The sequence below is a fragment of the Chrysemys picta genome, chromosome 8, assembly GCF_011386835.1.
Source record: "Chrysemys picta bellii isolate R12L10 chromosome 8, ASM1138683v2, whole genome shotgun sequence".
NCBI lineage: Eukaryota > Metazoa > Chordata > Testudines > Emydidae > Chrysemys > Chrysemys picta.
The window spans coordinates 13,217,699-13,226,615 of record NC_088798.1 but is presented as its reverse complement, the minus strand read 5'-3'; the positions used below and the strand labels follow the sequence as shown (position 1 = coordinate 13,226,615).

The window sequence follows — 8,917 nt, the reverse complement described above, 5'->3', positions numbered from 1 at the left end:
AAACACTTCGACTTGGAGATTAACTTGGTCCATAGCAAGGAATTGATTCAGCAAAATGGGCTGTCAGGAGCAGACTGACATCGTGTATCCAAAAACTCCCTATAAGGAGCATAGACCGTTCTCCTTAGTCAAGGGCTGGTTGTGTTAGAAGTAAGGGTGGTAATGCCACCATGCTACCCTTACTTCTGCGCTGCTGCTGGCGGGGGCCCTGTCTTCAGAGCTAGGCACCCCAGCAAGCAGCTGATGCGCTCCATTGCCCAGCTGCGAAGGCAGTGCTGCCACCAATCACATGATGTTGCCAGGTGATGTTTTTGTCCTTTTGTGGGGCAGGGTGGAGAGGGCTTGTGCATACCTGTGTCCTTGGAAGAATCAATAGTTTGTGTGTGGTCATTTTTTTTTTTTTTTGCTATAAAAATGTCTAGGAAACGTCTGTAATTTTAATGAAGACCTCCAAAAACAGGTCACGTTTTTAAAAGACACTTCGACATTGGACAACAGCAAAGTTGTATGCGAGACATGTGGAGCACATTTCTCCATTGCCCACAGCGGTCCAAATGATATTACCCGGCACCTTCAAAGCAAGACCCATAGAGATGCTGATAAAAGTAAGTGTATAGTACCACGTGTTTAAGGATTGTTTTCTGAGGCAAGACACAGAAGCTGAATTTTTTTTTACCCGTGAGGGAGTGTTTGCTTACCACTCAGCGCAGCATGACCCCAATTTCCAGTCTAGTGACTGTACCATGGGCGCCAGGCCCCAGCCCGCCCCTGCTCCACCCCCATTCCACCCCTTCCCCCAACCCCCCCGCCCTGCCTTTTCCAGCTTCTGTCCTCTCCCCCAAGCAACACTGGGAGCCAGCAGGGCAGGCTGGGGCCGGGTTGCTCGCTGCTGCCGGCACCAGCCTCCCCCCACTAACCCACCCAGGCCGCCCTGGACCCTACGTCCCCCTGAAGCGTGGGGGCCCCCCAAAGCACGGTAAGCCCAAACATTGATGGAGCTGGGCCCACATTCCTAAATATTGGTGGAGCACAGGCACCACGGGCCCATATAACTCATCACCTATGGACTGTACCTCACAATTAATTAGGAAACTGTACCAATCCAAGTTTTCATCTCCTCGCACAAAATCTGAGGCAATAGTTTGCAACATTTTTGCCCCTTTATCCATTGAAGAAGTGCAGCTTGAATTGGACAAGTGTTCCTTTATTACACTTAGTGTGGATGCATTGAACAAAAAGGAGCAAAAACTATTTCCTGTTCTTTTACGGTATTTTCTTCCACTGAGTGGAATTTGCACAAAAATTGACTTTTCGCCTTTACCCAGAGAAACATCAGATTTGCAGTGTGCATACATCCAGCAAGTGATTGAGAAATATTTTTAGTGACAAGATTGTTGGAATATGGGCAGACAACACCAATACTAACGTTGGGGGTGCCATACATTGTGGGAAAAACAATTTGTGATGAAAGCTCTTGGCCAGCTTAGGAAAAGAGATCTGCCTCCAAAGTGCAGTCAACTGTCTTCCTTTAGATGTGGAGAAGTTTGTTGTAAAGGTTTATAATGCTTTCATATCTACACAGTGCATGTTGAAGAGCTGAAAGACTTCTGTCGTTTTGTTGAAATTGAGTATACCAAATTACTAGAGCATGGCAGCACACGAGTCCTCTCACTGGGACCAGCAATACACAGGATTTTGTTGATTTTTCGATGGGCTTAAAGCACATTTTCTTTCTCAAGATGAATGCCCAACACTGCTAAAGAAGGTCTTTGATGATCCTGCCACTCAATTGTGGCTTCTATTTTCCAGCAAACAAATTGTCATGTTCCAAAACATAATGGAGACTATACAGAAAAATGATTTGTCAATGACAAGTTGTAATGCGAATATGTTTCCTGCACGTTAACTTATCGGAGAGGCTTGGAGAAAGATTTGTCACAACAGAAGTGCAGAACCTACTGCACACTCTTGTAGAACGCAGGCAAACGAAAGAAAAGGAGTTTTATGATGTAGTTGATAATTTTTACACAACATGCCTGTCCTACTTAGAGCACTGGAGACCTGCCTTTGAGAGCACCGAAAAGTTTGAGGTGAGCTCTGCCGAGGAATATGCTGAGAACACCAGTCACCAAAAGATGGCAGAAGATTTTTCGAGAGAGGGACCGTAATGCAGTACAATACACAGATCTAGCCAAGGCTGTGGAATTTGTGCTGTGTCTGCCTGGTGCTATAGCACCTGTTGAATGTTTTTGTTTGTTTTGTTTTGTTTTGTTTTTTCAATTATGAATGATGTGTGGTGTCCTGAAAAATCATGTCTGAATATCTCCACTATGAATACTGTCTTGTCTTTTCTCTAGACTGTACTGCATTCTATGACAAGTTGCTGAAAGACAAGCAAACCCTCAGAAAACTAGCATCGTCAGAGAAATACAACTGGTATCAAGCAGCTTCACACCCTGGAGAACGGCAAGACAAGGAACAATGCCAGTAATTACTGACTTCTAAGTAAAATATATGAAACAACTGCCTTATCTTTTTTGCATACTGTAAGTAAACTCCCCTGAGCACTGACCATCTCTTACCCAATGTCTCATTTTCAGCTTAAGGAAATAGGGTCACCCTATGCATGTTCACACAATCACTTATGCAGGCTGAAATCAGTGATACAAGACTAAGAAAAGACTGGTCTTGGCACTGAAGACCAGATAGTGCTTCAAGTCCTTAGTGGCAGGAATTTGGTGTTTAACTTGCCCTTGGTAATCAACTCACTAATGCACAATATTGTTCTATTTGCGTCATAGGGGACAGTAAGGAGTGCCAAAATCCCAGACTATCGAGTGCTCCCCTTCTAGTTGGAGATGAAGTAATATACAAACGTTAGCAATGTCTACTTAAGCCAGACTTAGCCTGTGAATAAATATACAGGTCCTTTGACCTTCAAAACTTGAAGCGCCTTTGCACAGAGCTACTGCACTGGCTTATATTACAAGATAAATTATGAAAAATAAGTTGACCTCAGTAGTTTTGTTTAGCTGTTCTGGGCATGAACTTTTTCACTTTAACTCTGTTTTCCAGACCACCTATCTTCCTCGCCCAGAAGATGAGGAGAAACTAATCAAGCCTGGTTGGAATGTATTCAGACAACTGACCAGTGTACTGCATAGGGAGCTCCCTCTAGGCTTAGAAAGCAACAGAGAAAGACAAGGGAGGGAAAAAATACCTTCCATTTTGAATGAGTTTAATCTTGCAAATGGAATAGCTGTGTCACAAGCCAGGAAGACGGGATATGGTCCTGACAAAGTGGATGATGTACATTTAAATCAGCTGAGGCAGGTACTCATTGAATCAGATCCTATCTGTATAAACAGAGGCTGACATAACCTCAGCAGGACTAATTTGGTCACAGTTGAGCACTGTAATGACTAATCTCCCACACGCAAGCTTGTATCCCTCAAGTGCCAGTCAGTTAAAGTTTACAAAACCAAACTAACCATTTCCACATTACCTTTAATAGTGTGACACAAACACAGGCCTCCGTGGATGACATTTTCAAACCCAATTATCCAGGGACTTCATCAGGAAATCATTGGCTGGCCTGGAATTGAAAACAAGCAATTCCCCGCTACCTTTCCTCAAATCTTCTGTCATCTTCATAGTCTTTGCTTCTGTATTACTGTTGCTTAAGTGCCGATTATGCACTCAGCATTCCACAGGAGCTTACAATCAAAGACACTTATCCCTCCAATCATTTACCAGTGGTGCTGTCATTTGTGAAACCTGTAAATGTAGATAAATCAAATGTATAACCAAGCACTCTACAAACCTGCAGCTGGAATCTGTGGCCCCTAGTTCATAATGTATTTACTCATTAAATATATTCTTGTATGTTCTCTTATAGAGATGGGTCACGCTGGTACCAACTAGTGCACTGTACAGGCACTTTTGTAGTGGCCCTATCATGTGCCCATGGAATATAAACTTTCATCTTGTTTAAATATTGTGGGCTGGCTCCTCAGCTGCCACAAAAAAAGCATAACTATGCTGAAGCTCTTTTTCCAGCCCTCTTGGCTGCAAATATAACCTTCTGAATGCCATCTTCCTGAGTCTTATTACAGGTGTCCTCTAACAGGAGCGCTTAGAATGGCCTGCTGCCATGTGTCTCAATATGGTATTAGTCTAATGACAAGTAAACGTTCATGAACTAAATTGCTGTTCATTTTAGTAGAATCATCCATGGGGGGAGCTGAGTTGTACCCCTACTTATTTCTAATCTGAGTCCCACATTGATTTGGGGGAGGGGGGGAAATAATGCCTAATCCTGAATGGGGAGGGGAGGGAGAGGACTGCAAAAGAGAAGTTATGATCTCATACATCATGAGAGCAGAAGGCCCTTGAGCATCTTCTGAATGACAGCAGACCTCTCAGCTGGATTACAGCCTGAGTTTTCAATCCAAGAGGAGTCAGAGGACTGTGCATTGTTGATAATTACACAGTGAAGAGCCTAAACTAAACCAAGTGTCTTTCCCATTTTGCCAAAAGCTAGCTTGACACACACTAGCTTATAAATGGATGGCTTTGCCAGATCACACAATGATATATTGCACTGGCCACTCAAGTGGCCCCAGTGGTGAAGCAATTTTCACACAAAAAATGCAAATTATTTTAATTGAAAATAACAAGCAGGCTGCCTGGTATTGTCCTGAAAAGTATGTTAAAGGGGAAGGTTCTGTGAAGGGGGGGGAAAAAATCTGACAAGTCGTCGGTTATAAAAAAAATTCAGTTCAAGCTTCATGTTGTAGCAAAGTAAATTATTGCTGACAACTTCTTTCAAAGGTCCCTCTTTTGGTCATGTTAAAATAAGACAATCCCCTACTTTAAATGTGAGTTGTTTCCGTTTTAGTGAGCAGTGGCATGCTGGTTGAGAATATGGGAAATGGTTTAGTCCAGCAGCCAGGTATCCACTAGCTAAGCATGAGTGCACCTTTAAATGGTTTGTGCATTATGCTTAACTTTCTTAGGGCTGGTCTACACTAGGAGGGGGGTCAATCTAAGAGACGCAACTTCAGCTACGCTATTTGCGTAGCTGAAGTCGAAGTATCTTAATTCAACTTACCTGGCCGTCCTCAAGGCCGCGGCTCCCCCATTGACTCTGCTTACTCCTCCTGCCAAGGTGGAGTACGGACGTCGATTCGGGGATCGATTTATCATGTCTAGACAAGACGTGATAAATCGATCCCTGATAGATTGATTACTACCCGCCGATCCGTGTAGTGTAGACATGGCCTTACTCAGGTGCCTAACTGGAGGCACCTAAACAGAACGCTTTAGGTATCCTGTACAGTTCTGTTTGCTTGCGTGGGAATAAACTCTAGTGTCCGCTACCCCTACAAAAACGGATATTGGCTAAAACAGAATTTACGGGTGCTATGTCCAAAAAGTGCATCACAGCAGAAAATAAGCATTTTCCCAAGATCTAACTCCTATAAACAGAACTAGGTAAGCTCAGGCCATTTACAATCGCACTGTCTAGTGATGCCATAAGGTTACCAATAAGTGATTTAGCTTCCAAGGGTGTTGAGTGCACACAGCTTTCAGAGGCACTGAAAATTGGATTAGATTAGGTACCTAATTCTAGATCTAGTGACCTAAAATTTGACACCTTTGGCCTAACTTTCTACTGTCTTTAAAGTGATTTGTAAGACATTTTAATGTTGTTCCTCTCCAAAATCAGGCTCTTCTGGGGTAGAGAAAACCAGCGGGAGAACAGACCCCTTTGTGAGAGAAGTAGCTGGTAGGGTGAGGCTAATGTGCATTGCCTGAATCTACAGCATCCTCAAACCACACAAGCTAAAGGAGTTCTGGCTTTTCCTCCAAATCCCACTAGGCAATAAGATACTGCAGGAACTGTGGAGTCAGCGTTTCACTAAGGGGCATCTCTGCCTCCTGCCATGGACTGGAGAGATGCCTGAATGTGATAGTATGGAGAAAAGGGGGATGGGAGATGCTGTCTTTCAGATGGGACATACACCAAGGTCCTCCTAACAGTTAACGGTCTTTCAAAATACGCCAGGGGATAGAGTAAGTCACTAGGACACAGCTTCACTAATTTTTGTCCCTACCTGTCAGAACTTCACAGTAAGTGAGAGACTTTATCGGAAACTTTCCACCTCTGCCACGCTTCCTGCACGCCGCAGGCCTCTAGTCTTCCTCTATCTTCTGCCTTCTCCTCCTGTTCCCAAAAAATAGCTCTTGTCTTCATCCTGTTTCATGTCTGCTCCTGGGGCACCAGCTGGCCAAGGAACTCTGCGGATCTAGTAGGTGACAAAAGGTGCTGCATGGTGTAGATAGTGCTAGGCCCAGGGCTGTGCAGGGGCAGGATCAAAAGGGGGCACTTTGCTCTGGTCCCTCATGTGACTGGATCCCCTGCTACCCCCCATGGAACAATACAGGGGCTGCAGTGAGCTATTAAAAGTGGGAGGGGTGACATGGGGGGTCATCAGTTCCTGCCCTCAGGGGTGAGAGGCTGAAAGGGTTGCTGCAGAGTTTCATAGAATATCAGGGTTAGAAGGGACCTCAGGAGGTCATCTAGTCCAACCCCCTGCTCAAAGCAGGACCAATCCCCAGACAGATCAGATTTGTGCCCTTGATCCCTAAATGGCCCCCTCAAGGATTGAGCTCACAACCCTGGGTTTAGCAGGCCAATGCTCAAACCACTGAGCTATCCCATCCCCCCCCGCAGGGCTGGGCCAGGCCGGGCCTGGCTCCCCACTCCAGCCTGGGGTTGGCTCTTGATCCAGCACCCTGGGATCAGGGCCGCACTTGAGACAGGGTGGGAGAAGGGAGCACCAAGCTCAATTTGAGCGAGTGGTGTTACAACCTGCAGAGCTCTGGCTAGGCCCAGCTGCGCTGCTCCCTTTCTCCCACGTTGCCTGGGTCATACAAGGAAAAGAAACCAACTGGGTCAAATGGTCTTACACAGCTGTAACAGGGGCATTTTCTAACCCAAAGCTCCATGTGCTTTGACGTGAACACGCTCTCATGTAGGCAGCACTTACTTTCTCTGAGCAGCAGCACGTTAATCAAACCACTTCACACGTCAGTATTTTGGAAGGCTTGGCAGAGAAGGCTGTTATTTACCGATATGGCTCACCCTAAATCAGGATTTACCTGTGCAACTCTTATTCAGCTGAGCACTTGCTCATGGGAAATAATCCCACTGGTGCTAGTCATGTACCTGCTCACCAGCGTGAGTGAGGGTTGCACTGTTAACACAGGAGAACCTGGCCTACTGACATGAGAAAATAGTAGCAGTAGGGCTGGCCACAGCAAATAATCCTCCTCCAAACATTTGTTTTAGCCTAAATGGTTTATGTAGGGCTGGATTTTTAATCTAGGGCTTTTATAGATGAAAGTGGCAGTAATTTATAGTGCATCCACATACATTCCTTGCCCCTAACGCACCTGGTTACTAAAATCTTGGTCACGCTTCTGGATAGAAGGACAAACAGAATACAATGATCTCTTTCATAGTTTCCCTAGCCAGCCTTCTCTTTGGGTAGGAAATATATTTTTTTGAATCTTCTTGAAAATAAACACTCATTCCTCACCATAAAAATAACATGGGGGTGTGGGAAAGATTTCATAAAACTGGCACTTGTCTTAGGAACTCCAGCGTGGGGTTGGGGGAAGGAGGAGGGAGGTTCCTAAGCTCACAGACCTCAAAGGACGCTGGGTTGGAACAGCCCTGATTTGTATTATACAACGAAGCCCCAAGCAGTGGATTTCATACAGTCTAGCTCTCAGGGTGCTTGTTGTACTGGAGGAGCTCAGGCCAGCTGACCGAAGAGCTTGTTAGTGTTCATCTGACTTCTGGCTGCTTATTAACAGGGAGGCTGGCTCCCGCACGAATAGTTAAATTGCACACCACCATGATAAGTAGTGACAGAGCCATATATGTCCTGTCACGCGTGCAAGTAGAACCCCCGTGCGCACCACGGTCAAAGCTTGAAATATACACCTTCCACCCCTGTGTGGAGCAGTGAACTTCCTCTGGTTAGTGAGAATTAGCAGCACACTGAAATTGACCAAGTATGTTCATTTTCACAGCTGCATTCTAGGCAGCAGTGAGACTGAACACAGATGCCGGCCTATTTCAGTGAGCTTCTCAGAAAGCAGTGGAAAAGACAGGGGCTCAGTCCTCCAAATGGGGGAGAACTATCCTGCTCTTCGCCTGCCCCTCCCCTTGCTCCCCAATAGGGTGACTAGATGTCCCGATTTTATAGGGACAGTCCCAATTTTGGGGTCTTTTTCTTATATAGGCTCCTGTTACCCCCCACTCCCTGTCCCGATTTTTCACACTTGCTGTCTGGTCACCCTACTCCCCAATGCCGTAGCTGCAGAGGAATGAGTACCTTCTGCTGCTGCTTTCCAGTAGCTGGTCAACTTCACTGCAGATCAGAAAGTAGCAATGAGTCTGGCCAGATACTTGTCAATTTCATGCTGCTGGCTCAGAAAACTAAGAGCAGCAGTGTTAAGGACTTGATTAGGCAAGGAGAAGAAAATAACATGAGAGACTGGGTGAAAGATTCTCTCCCCCCCCCCCTCCCCCCAATTCCCAGTTTACCATCATTTTGGATCCCTCTGTCATGTCCTCTCTTATTTGTCTCCTCTCTAAATGATAGTCTAAATCAGTTCTTTCCTTTTGGAACTCTGTGCTTCTAGTTACTTTTTTCAGAGTAGCAGCCGTGTTAGTCTGTATCCGCAAAAAGAAGAACAGGAGTACTTGTGGCACCTTAGAGACTAACAAATTTTATGCATCCGAAGAAGTGGGCTGTAGTCCACGAAAGCTTATGCTCTAATAAATTTGTTAGTCTCTAAGGTGCCACAAGTACTCCTGTTCTTCTTTTTATCTGAAGTA

At 45.2% G+C, this 8,917-nt stretch overlaps 1 long non-coding RNA gene across 1 annotated transcript; it reads left to right on the top strand.

The window, feature by feature from the left end:
- Positions 1 to 347: 347 nt before the first annotated feature.
- Positions 348 to 4,276, top strand: LOC135973279 (uncharacterized). Its single transcript, XR_010590090.1, has 3 exons — positions 348 to 605; positions 2,358 to 2,546; positions 3,076 to 4,276. It is a non-coding gene; the product is annotated as an uncharacterized LOC135973279 (long non-coding RNA).
- Positions 4,277 to 8,917: the final 4,641 nt, after the last annotated feature.